The sequence below is a fragment of the Hyperolius riggenbachi genome, chromosome 7 (assembly GCF_040937935.1).
Source record: "Hyperolius riggenbachi isolate aHypRig1 chromosome 7, aHypRig1.pri, whole genome shotgun sequence".
In the NCBI taxonomy this organism is placed as follows: domain Eukaryota; kingdom Metazoa; phylum Chordata; class Amphibia; order Anura; family Hyperoliidae; genus Hyperolius; species Hyperolius riggenbachi.
The window spans coordinates 300,667,791-300,680,013 of NC_090652.1; the positions used below are offsets into that span (position 1 = coordinate 300,667,791).

The following is a 12,223-nucleotide window of genomic DNA, read 5'->3' on the forward strand; positions in this document are numbered from 1 at the left end:
TGAGTCAATTCTCTCTTGCGCTCTACTCGCTACTCTGCAATTTAGGGGCCATGCCGTCAGTCTCCATGAGGCCCGCAGCGGACCCCCTTATCGCCAGCCAAGACCAACGGGCCCCATAGCAGATGCTGTGACTGCAATGGTGATCCCTACTCCACTGTATATAGTGCAGTGTACAGTCCATATGGCTCATACACACGGGATATGGCTGTCGCCGCAACCACGTGGCACGCACGTATTGCGGCGACAGGTTGCCCGTGTGTATGACGCACTCGCCCCGAACCATCGCTACTCTGAGCTATCGCCAGGCGATTGACTTGTTCAATTGCCGACAACAGCTGTCGCCGCAACTTCGCCGCAGCTGTCGCTAGTCCACGTGTGTATGCGGACTAGTGACAGGAGACCTAATGCAAGTGAATGGAGCATCTGGCTGGGGGATGCTCCATTCACAGACAGCTTCCGCCACGTCTTTGCTTTTCTGGTGAGACGTGTAGATGGCTGTCGCTCCCTGGTCTCTTGTAGCCATGCAACGGGGGACAATTGTGCCCCATGTGTATGTAGCTATAGATTTCTGCCCCCACTGCACCCAGAACCATGCAGGGGCGTAACTAGAAATCACTGGGCCCCCCTGCAAAATGTTGGATGGGCCCCCCCCTCCTCGCTTTCTGCACAGATAAACTGAGAACCAATGTTATACAATTGGCTCGTGCACACTCCAATGTGTTTTCCCCATGCAGATAAATACAGACAGCAGTGAAGCACTGCATGCATTTACTCTATCAATTACATTGGCTTCTGTGATAAAGCGTGCATGTTTTCACACATATAGACAAACGTGTGCAGAAAACACATACGTTAAAACTGACAAACAAGTGTGCTCCCAGCCTCAGCTCATAACACTCTGGCCTGGTGCTCACCGAGCGGTTTTTGAAGCGTTTCGCAAACGGCTTCCGCCTGTGAAAATACTTGGCTAATGTATCTCTATGGGATGGTGCACACCAGCGGTTTGAGGTTTTTAGCAAACCGCAAACGTAGGTCCTGCAGCACTTTTGCGGTTTGCAGATGCGTTTCTGCCTCAATATACAGGAAAAGCGCAAACCGCTCTGAAAAACACTAGATCAGAGCTGTTTTCCAGGCGTTTTTGTTACTGAAGCTGTTCAGTAACAGCTTTACTGTAACAATATATGAAATCTGCTACACAAAAACGCTCCAAAAAACGCTGGGCACGTTTAGAAAAACCTCTCTAAGGCCCCATTCACACTTACAAAATGCAAAACGCAGCCGATTTTTGCCGGCGGTTTGCACGAGTGATTTTTCTGCGGAAAAATCACTGAACATTGCGGCGATTTTGCCGCTATCGCGTTTAGCGCTTCTATAGCACTGAAACACGATCGCCAGGAAATCGCCTGAAAATGGTGCAGGCGACGCGTTTGCGTTTCTGCCAGTTTTTGGGCGATTTGCGTTGATTCGCCCAAGTAAGAACGGGCCCATAGGGTTTCATTACGCTAGCGCTTTTAAAATGCGCTAGCATTTGAGCGTTTTGCCGAAATCGCGGCAAAACGCTCTAGTGTGTATGGGGCCTAAACATGCCTAGAATCACTCCGAAAATCTGCTTTAAAAAACTCTAGCGTTTTGCGGATCTGCTAGCGGTTTTGGTGTGCACTGGGCCTCTGTCCACCTCTGATGGAGCAGAACTGGCTCTGCAGACTTCTCCATGATCACTACAGTACACAGCACTTGGGGGTTGAGGGGACTGGGCTTTGTACACAAGAGCCTGCTGCACACTGAATGCGGACTGTCTACAAATCTTTGTCTGCAAAACTCTGTATGATTTGTTATTAGCGGCTCAGTATATACAGTCATTAGAACAATTGTACAGAGAGCAGAAAGCATTTTCTCTCTGTGCCCTTAGTTGTCAGACAGTCTCTCAGGACAGGGAAAAAGAAACTGCTCCCCCTTGGGGCTTCTGGGCCCCCCTGCGGCTGCATCTCTTGCAGGGTCTATTGTTATGTCCCTGGAACCATGTGCGTTGTCCAGTATGCGATTATATTGTCTGCTGTGTTGCCACGCAACTGACGTAGTGTGAAAGGAGCCTAAATGAACACTGTACACCGCTCGGAACTGGACCAATCAACTTGAGAGATAAATTTTGATAAAGGTGCCTTTACATCAGACGATGTATGGCCAGATCTCTCTTTGATTGAATCTGATTAGAGAGAGATCTGACAGTTGTCCATACACTACAGACCGATTCCCAAACCATTTCAGCATGAAATCTCTCGGGAATCGGCCTTGCGATGCTGTATCTGCTGCCCCCAATATAAAATACACCCCCTCCAGTTCCTGGTGCAGTATACTCTACCTGTCTATGTCTGCCACTGGCTCCAGGCTCCACCCACAAGCAGCACCTGCCCCACGTGGTTGCCAGCGTATATGTAGGCGTGTGTCTGTGACATCACACAATCGCCCACGTGGGGCCACGTGGGGCACGTGCATGCAGATTGCGGACTGAGCCTGGAGCCTGCGGCAGGCATCATGGCTCCCAACTGTCCCTCTTTTGGAGGGACAGTCCCTCTTTGGGAGCCCTGTCCCTCTTTCCTCCTCATTTGTCCCTCTTTCAGGACTTTGTCCTTCTTTCTATTTAAATATATATATTTATCTACCAAAAAATGTGCTTGATTGACTCTAAACTTTATTCCCAAACTTTAAATATATATATTACTAATTTTAAAATGGGTACTTATCCGTTAGCCGGGCGCATCCGGCAGGTGGCGCTAATTACTATTCCCCCTCCAGGCCGACATGGATAGTAGGGAAAGATGTAACTCTGGTGGAGTTTTGTCGCCACCTAGAGGATGCGCCCGGCTAACGGATAAGTACCTTAAAAGGTTCATATAAAGGAAAATGAACCAGGATAGAAAGGACCAGTGAGGTTTGAATTATAAAACAACATTTTTCTTATGAAATCTTTATGGTATGTGTGACTAGGGGTGTGATGGAGGCGTGATCAGGGGTGTGGCAGGGGCGTGGCTTAAGTGTCCCTCTTTCACATCTCAAAAAGTTGGGAGGTATGGACAGACATGGACAGGTAAAATATACTGCACTGGGCACCGGAGGGGGGCACATATTACATTAGGGGGACAGCGCCAGGGATTTCAGTGCGGTAGTCGCCTGTCTCGATATCGCTCACCGGTTCTGCCGCGCACCTGATCAACCACCACGCCCTGACATCATGCAGCATGTCTAATTGATACATGCGACCGATTTCGACCCGAAATTGGTTGCATTGCCGATCAGGCATGCTCTTGTCAGCAGCACAGACTTTATTTATTTATTTGTTTATTGCTTGGAGTACAATAATGTTCCCCTAAAATCAAGGTTATTTTCAAAAACATTGTCCATGCTGTGAAAATGGCAATTCCTGACAGACACCCTGCAATATACACAAAATTAAAATAGTGTACTCATCTCTGATTTCCATTGCACACGGCACCTAAGCAGTTAACCTTTCACAGACAAGTCGCTTCATCTGTGTGTGAATGACGTCATGTGAAAGGCAGTAGCCCCGCCCCGGGATGTGCCAGGTGGGCGTGGCCATGGCTGGAGAGGGGTCTGGGCTGTTTTCTTTGTGCAGGGAGCAGCAGCAGTCCTGGGATGGACACAGCGACCCCCTGATCTGCCCCCTGTGAGGGGTCCCACATCCCCCCCATACCAGGATCAGCAGCTGGTGAGTGCCCCCCTTCTATGGCAGCAAATGTGGGTCAGGTGCATGATCTGATCTCTGATACATCACATTGGATCATCCTCTTTATTATTGCTGCTGATGGTTCAGTGCAGACACCAGAAACCGGTAATGAAATGACTGGATCATTAATTGCTGAATGAAAGAGGAGTAATAGGATGAGGGGGTGTAATTGGATGAAATGATACAATGTTTTTATTAGTGTACTGAGAGTGTGAAATTGGATGAAATGATACATGTGCAATTGGCTAAAATGATACAATGTTGAATTGGATGAAATGATACAATGTGCAATTGGCTAAAATGATACAATGTTGAATTGGATGAAATGATACAATGTGCAATTGGCTAAAATGATACAATGTTGAATTGGATAAAATGATACAATATTGAATCGGACAACATGAATCAATGTTTTCATTAGTGTAGTAGGAGTGTAGATTTATATGAAATGATACAATTCTTTCATTAGTGTGTTGGTAGTGTGTAATTTGATTAAATTATATAACGTATATTAAGTCTGGTACTACACACCATGCAATTTTCACTTATCGTATTTGAGTGATCAGGTTGATATGCAGATCTATTGATTGTATATAGAAGAAAACTAGTGAATGCACATATGCAATTTTTTTTCTAAATCTGTTCAGATTTCTGATCATTTTCCCAGTCGAAAATGGATTGAAAGGACATACACATGGAACGACAGCCAGTGATTTGTTCAATATTTTTCAGCATGTCTGATTTCTTATGGCTGAAAAAGAGATCAGTTTTTGAGCCTGGGGTTGGTCGCTGGCAATCAGTAGGTTGTATATTCTTTTTTTTTTTCTTCCCAATCCGATCATAGGATCTGAAGTTAAAAATTGCATGGTGTGTACTAGGATTTATGACGGTATGCACGATGCTATTTCCTGTCACATTGGTGGGTCGAATTGATCATTTCCGGCATGCTCCTGATTGAGAACAGGATCAATCTGAAAATTGACCTCATTCTCAATTGGGAGCAGATCAGACTTGTAGGAAATTATTGATCTGATGGGAAACAGCACTGTATGCACCAGGCAATAGTGTGGGGGGAGGGTGGAATTTGATGAAATGATACAGTGTGTGTGTGTGTGTGTGTGTGGTGTAATTGGATGAAATGATAAAATTGATGTGTGTGTGTGTGTGTAATTGGATGAAATGATACAATTCAGGAATTGGGGATGACATGATGCAATGCATTGGTTAGTGCGATGGGATGGTGGAATTGGATGAAATTATACAATGTATTGATTAGGGGGGGGGGGGGGGGAGTGGAATTGGATGAAATGATACAATGGGCTCTATTCTCAAAGGCCAAACTTTTCCGCAAAATTTTACCGCTATATTTCCGCCAGCGGTAAACTCCGCATTTTTTCCACATTCACTAACATTTTCCGCATGTTTGCCGCATGCGGAAAAAAAGATGCGGAAACAGCCATTATTCATGCGGGAATCATGCGGTAAAAAGGTCGCATGAAAAAGTGTTAAAAAAAAAAAATATTTAAAGTCCAGCAAGCACAGCCCTTAAGCCTCCAGACTTCATTAAAGTCAATGGGATGCGGAATATATCACCTACTACTTGTAGGTGATAAAAAATCGGTAATTAACGACGAAATGATGCGCCTGAACATTTTTGAGAATCAATCTTTTATTGCGGAAAATACCGACTTTTGCATGAATCCCGCATTTTTACCACACTTTTTCCGCATGCAGAAAAAACATGCGGAACATTTTGAGAATTCCAACTTGACGGTATTTTGGGTGCAAACTTCCCGCATGCGGGAAGTCTTTGAGAATAGAGCCCAATGTATTGATTGGGGGGGGGGGGGGGGGGGGGGAGTGGAATTGGATGAAATGATGCAATGTATTTATTAGTGTGGTGGGGGAGTGTGGAATTGGATGAAATAGTACAGTGTGTGTGTGTGTGTGTGTGTGTGTGGTGGAATTGGATGAAATGATACAATGGGCTCTGTTCACAATCAGACATGCGGTAAAGGATTTTCGGTACTTATCCGTTAGCCGGGCGCATCCAGCAGGTGGCGCTAATTACTATTCTCCCTCCAGGCCTCCATGGATAGTAGGGAAAGATGTAACTCTGCTCGAGTTCTATCGCCACCTTGTGGATGCGCCCCGGCTAACGGAAAAGAACCGCATTTTCAATTTCCGCATTTTCTTCATATTCACTTAATTTTTTCTGCTTATTTTCTGCATGCGGGTGAATTGCTGAAAAAAGTGCGGAAACGTGTAAACAGGTGGTAAACATGCGGGAAAAAAATTGTGCAGTAAAAACATATCCTCCAAGAAGTTTATAAGTCCAGCAAACACAGCGTTCAAGCCTCCAGACTCCATTTAAGTTAATGGGAAGTGAAATACATCACCTGGTACTTGTAGGCGATATACATTTTTTTATAAGTTATGTCAGAAATGATGCGCCCCTTTTTCATTGTTAATTTGGATCTTTTGCGGAAATTAAAGATTTTTGCGGTCATTTTCCGCATTATTTGTAAACTTTAACCGCATTTTTTTTTCTGTATGCAGAAAATTTTGTTTTTTCGCATATGGAAAATTATTGTGAATAGAGCCCATAATGTATTGATTTGTGTTGGGGGAGTGTGGGATTGGGTGAAATTATACAATTGTATTGATTAGTGTGGCCAGGGCCGGGCAGAGGCGAGGGAGGCTCCAGCTGTTCTCCTGAGATATTTCCTAGGACAGTGGTTAGCAACCTTTTTGACATTGTGGCACATCACGCCAAATGCTCAGATCTCTGTGACACGTCACATATGTATAATAGAAAAAATACTATTAATAACCACGAATGGATGGAAAGAGTGAATTATCCTGAATACACTTAAAAATGAAGGCTAGAACCTTTCAGGAATATTAATAAAAACAATCAATGGGACAGTTAGCCGCCCCCCCCCCCCCCCATACAGCACCGACAACTTGCAGTGCGCCCCCTCAAAAAAAACACCCCCCGATCTCATGTGTAGGTGCCCTCAATATAGGTTGCCAAGCATAGGTGCCCCCAGTATAGGAAGTCAGGTGAAGGAGGTCTCCATCCCCCCATAGGTAGCCAGGCGTAGGTGCCTCCAGTATAAGTAGCCATGTGTTGGTGCCCTCAGTAAAGGTAGCCAGCTATAGGTGCCCCCAGTATAGGAAATCAGGTGTAGGTGCCCTCAGTATAGGTAACCAGCTATTAGGCACTCCCTTGGAAGCCGGCGCCCTAAACGACCGCTCTGGTCAAAGGCCGGCTATGCTAATAGCAATCAGTGTGTGACGGCTGGGGCGGGAAGGATGGAGGGGCGCACTTTGGTGTCTCCGCCTTGTATGCTGGAGGACCTTGTCCCGGCTGTGAGTGTGGCTGTAGTGTGGAATTGTATGAAATGCTACAATGTATTGATTAGTGTGGGGGGATTGTGGATTGTGGTAGTGTGGGGGAGGGTTGAATTTTGATGAAATGATACAATGTATTGGTGTGTGTGTGTGTGTGTGTGTGTGGGGGGGGGGGGGGGGGGGGGGTTATGGAATATTTTATGTAACAATATAATGTATTGATTAGTGTGGCATGAGTGTGGTGGGAGGGTGGGGCTGGATGGAATGATGCAATGTATTGATCAGTGTGGTGGGAGGGTGGGGCTGGATGAAATGATGCAATGTATTGATCAGTGTGGTGGGAGGGTGGGGCTGGATGAAATGATGCAATGTATTGATCAGTGTGGTGGGAGGGTGGGGCTGGATGAAATGATGCAATGTATTGATCAGTGAGGTGGGAGGGTGGGGCTGGATGAAATGATGCAATGTATTGATTAGTGTGGTGGGAGGGTGGGGCTGGATGAAATGATGCAATGTATTGATCAGACAGTGTGGTGGGAGGGTGGGGCTGGATGAAATGATGCAATGTATTGATCAGACAGTGTGGTGGGAGGGTGGGGCTGGATGAAATGATGCAATGTATTGATCAGTGTGGTGGGAGGGTGGGGCTGGATGAAATGATGCAATGTATTGATCAGACAGTGTGGTGGGAGGGTGGGGCTGGATGAAATGATGCAATGTATTGATCAGACAGTGTGGTGGGAGGGTGGGGCTGGATGAAATGATGCAATGTATTGATCAGACAGTGTGGTGGGAGGGTGGGGCTGGATGGAATGATGCAATGTATTGATCAGACAGTGTGGTGGGAGGGTGGGGCTGGATGAAATGATGCAATGTATTGATCAGACAGTGTGGTGGGAGGGTGGGGCTGGATGAAATGATGCAATGTATTGATCAGTGTGGTGGGAGGGTGGGGCTGGATGAAATGATGCAATGTATTGATCAGACAGTGTGGTGGGAGGGTGGGGCTGGATGAAATGATGCAATGTATTGATCAGACAGTGTGGTGGGAGGGTGGGGCTGGATGAAATGATGCAATGTATTGATCAGACAGTGTGGTGGGAGGGTGGGGCTGGATGGAATGATGCAATGTATTGATCAGTGTGGTGGGAGGGTGGGGCTGGATGGAATGATGCAATGTATTGATCAGTGTGGTGGGAGGGTGGGGCTGGATGAAATGATGCAATGTATTGATCAGTGTGGTGGGAGGGTGGGGCTGGATTAAATGATGCAATGTATTGATCAGTGTGGTGGGAGGGTGGGGCTGGATTAAATGATGCAATGTATTGATCAGTGTGGTGGGAGGGTGGGGCTGGATGAAATGATGCAATGTATTGATCAGACAGTGTGGTGGGAGGGTGGGGCTGGATGAAATGATGCAATGTATTGATCAGTGTGGTGGGAGGGTGGGGCTGGATGAAACGATGCAATGTATTGATCAGTGTGGTGGGAGGGTGGGACTGGATGAAATGATGCAATGTATTGATCAGTGTGGTGGGAGGGTGGGGCTGGATGAAATGATGCAATGTATTGATCAGTGTGGTGGGAGGGTGGGGCTGGATGATATGATGCAATGTATTGATCAGTGTGGTGGGAGGGTGGGACTGGATGAAATTATGCAATGTATTGATCAGTGTGGTGGGAGGGTGGGACTGGATGAAATGATGCAATGTATTGATCAGTGTGGTGGGAGGGTGGGACTGGATGAAATGATGCAATGTATGGATCAGTGTGGTGGGAGGGTGGGGCTGGATGAAATGATGCAATGTATTGATCAGTGTGGTGGGAGGGTGGGGCTGGATTAAATGATGCAATGTATTGATCAGTGTGGTGGGAGGGTGGGGCTGGATTAAATGATGCAATGTATTGATCAGTGTGGTGGGAGGGTGGGGCTGGATGAAATGATGCAATGTATTGATCAGTGTGGTGGGACTGGATGAAATGATGCAATGTATGGATCAGTGTGGTGGGAGGGTGGGACTGGATGAAATGATGCAATGTATTGATCAGTGTGGTGGGAGGGTGGGGCTGGATGAAATGATGCAATGTATTGATCAGTGTGGTGGGAGGGTGGGGCTGGATGAAATGATACAATGTATTGATCAGTGTGGTGGGAGGGTGGGACTGGATGAAATGATGCAATGTATTGATAAGTGTGGTGGGAGGGTGGGGCTGGATGAAATGATGCAATGTATTGATTAGTGTGGTGGGAGGGTGGGGCTGGATGAAATGATGCAATGTATTGATCAGTGTGGTGGGAGGGTGGGGCTGGATGAAATGTAGTTAGAGGGATTGTGGGAAGGAGATGTGTGTCAGTGCAGAGGAGGCTATTTGGCTGCAAGCTTTGCTGATACAATGCAGTCTGCAGAGCTGTGGCCTCTCTGACTTATTATTGCATCTGCAATTGGGATCTATTCTCAAAGAGGCAAAATTACCGCAAAATTTCCGCCAGCGGTTATTGCATCTGCTGCTGCTTGTCAGCACTACAGAGAAACTACAAATCCCAGCAGCAGGCTTTCGAATGAGCCGTGTATCCAGGCACAGGAGACTCATCAGGATGTGACCCCATTCAGAGACTGCTTATTCCCTCAGCTGAGCCTCACATGAGGATGTCAGCGAATTTCCTATTTATAATGGCTTACAGTAGTTGCCACCCCATCCCCCATAGCTATTCTTAGTTGTGGCGCTGCTCACATTAACTTTCTAGGGCTGCTCCAGTCTGCAGTATGTCACTGTCTGTGTCTGTCTGTCCCTCTGTCAGCAGTTGTCTCATGAGCTGTCTGAGCCGGTCTCTTGCTCTCATGACCCCTTGTCCTTATCTCACTCACTATTCACCCCCCCCCCCCCCCCTCCTGTGACTCCTTATTTCTCCCCCTCTCCTCCTCTCCTTATCTCCACATCCAAAAAATCTTTATTGGCAGGACCAAATACATTTTGCATTGCCAAAGGAAAACAACTCATTAACATGAGGGGGGGGGGGGGGGGGGGGGGTTGTGGGAATAAGGGAAGGATATAAGTATACAGTCCATAGGAGTGTGGAGGATGTAATGGATGGTATGGGGGGGATGAGAAATATAGTCCATAGGGGAGGGGGGTATAGGCATACAGTCCTTAGGGGAGTATGGGGTTATACAGTCCATGTGGTGTCATGTTCCTCTCAGTTAGTGGCAGACCGTGATATATCGGGCTGCTATTTGCACAGTTTTTTCCTCTTCCCCCAGTAGGATATACAGAGGCTTGCAAAAGTATTCGACCCTGTCAGGAACTGGCCCCGCGGCACGCCTGCGTATACGGTTCCCGACTGCAGGTTTGACCAGATCGAGAGGGGAAGCAGCCTTAGTCAAGCTAAAACCTGGGGGCTGTGACCCCTCAGGACACTTCTCATTGCCACCACTAGCTGCCGCTAGACACTTCCACTCTGCTGTCGAGTTACTCACACTGGCATTTTTGTACGTTGGGTCAGCTGCGGGCTTTAGGCCAACGTATGACAAACGCCCCACACACACACTATTGCTATCTTACACTGTAGTGAAGCAAAACCACTAACAGTTGTTCCGAACGATACTGTTAGCCACTCCGAGACTTCCCACTCTGCGGTCGAGCACAGAAGTGCCCCATACACACCATGCAATTACAATCTTATACGGTAGTGTTGCTCAATCATACAATCAGGCATGGACTTATACACAGTTACACTTCAGTCTCTTCTAGGCTATGAGTGTTAGCTTAGTACAACAGAAGTCAAACTTATTAAATAACGATTTAATATTCCAGGAAAAAAGTGGAACAATGCAGAAAATAATATATACAAAAGATTTACAAAAACAAAGTAAAAAGTTACAAAATAAAAGTTACAAGGATACACAACAAGACAAGTTGCAAAAATAAAAGGGAAATAAAAAACGTTACCAGCGTAGGTTAGAACTTGGTTGGCGGGAGAACGCCGTTTCCGTTTCGATTGGGATCATCCCTAGCTATGCGCTACCTCCAAGAGAAGATGATCTGTGACTGCCTCAGGCTGAGTTATATAGTAAAATTTGTGCCCACGGGGCCACCCCAATGTCCAGGTCCAGGAATAATCCAATTTCCTGTTTAATGCGTGCAACTTCAAAGCGTTCCTGTTTTAGTTTGTGAAGTTTGGGGTAAAACTATAGTCTAGTACATACATCAAAGGATGGAGTGAGGCTTCCTCCTGTCATATGTAAATTCCAAGGCTTTTCCTGTCTACTTTGAACTTGGCAGGCTCAATTAGTCAGATTATATTTTGGCCAACAGGCAGCTGTTTACATGAATACAAAGATCAAAAGCCATGCAGACCAGTCTATTCTTCCTCAAGTGGCTGTTAAATTAGCAGTTCCCTGCTACCCCAGGCACTTAAAGGATACCACAACTGAAATGTGACATAATGAGATAGACATGTGTATGTACAGTGCCTAGCACACAGATAACTATGCTGTGTTCCTTTTTTTCTTTCTCTGCCTGAAAGCGTTAAATATCAGGTATGTAAGTGGCTGACTCAGTCCTGACTCAGACAGGAAGTGACTACAGTGTGACCCTCACTGATAAGAAATTCCCTCTTTTTTACCTCTTTCTTGCTCTCAGAAGCCATTTTCTGCTAGGAAAGTGTTTTATAGTTGGAATTTCTTATCAGTGAGGGGCACACTGTAGTCACTTCCTGTCTGAGTCAGGACTGAGTCAGCCACTTACATACCTGATATTTAACTCGTTCAGGCAGAGAAAGGAAAAAAAAGGAACACAGCATAGTTATTTGTGTGCTAGGCACTGTACATACACATGTCTATCTCATTATGTCACATTTCAGTTGGGGTATCCTTTAAAGAGAACCCGAGGTGGGTTTGAAGAATATTATCTGCATACAGAGGCTGGATCTGCCTATAGAGCCCAGCCTCTGTTGCTATCCCAAACCCCCCTAAGGTCCCCCTGCACTCTGCAATCCCTCATAAATCACAGCCACGCTGCTGACAAACAGCTTGTCAGAGCTGGCTGTGTTTATCTCTATAGTGTCAGTCTGCTGCTCTCCCCGCCTCCTGCAGAACTCCAGTCCCCGCCTGCATCCTTTCCCTC

General features: G+C 46.3%; 1 protein-coding gene across 1 annotated transcript in view; it reads left to right on the forward strand.

Moving 5' to 3' along the window:
- Nucleotides 1–3,603: 3,603 nt before the first annotated feature.
- The window catches only part of TMEM169 (transmembrane protein 169), a 31,347-nt gene continuing 22,727 nt past the window's right edge, over nt 3,604–12,223 (forward strand). Inside the window, exon 1 of the mRNA XM_068246085.1 lies at nt 3,604–3,724. The gene's annotated coding sequence lies outside the window, so the exon portion shown is untranslated. The remainder of the gene's footprint in view (nt 3,725–12,223) is intronic.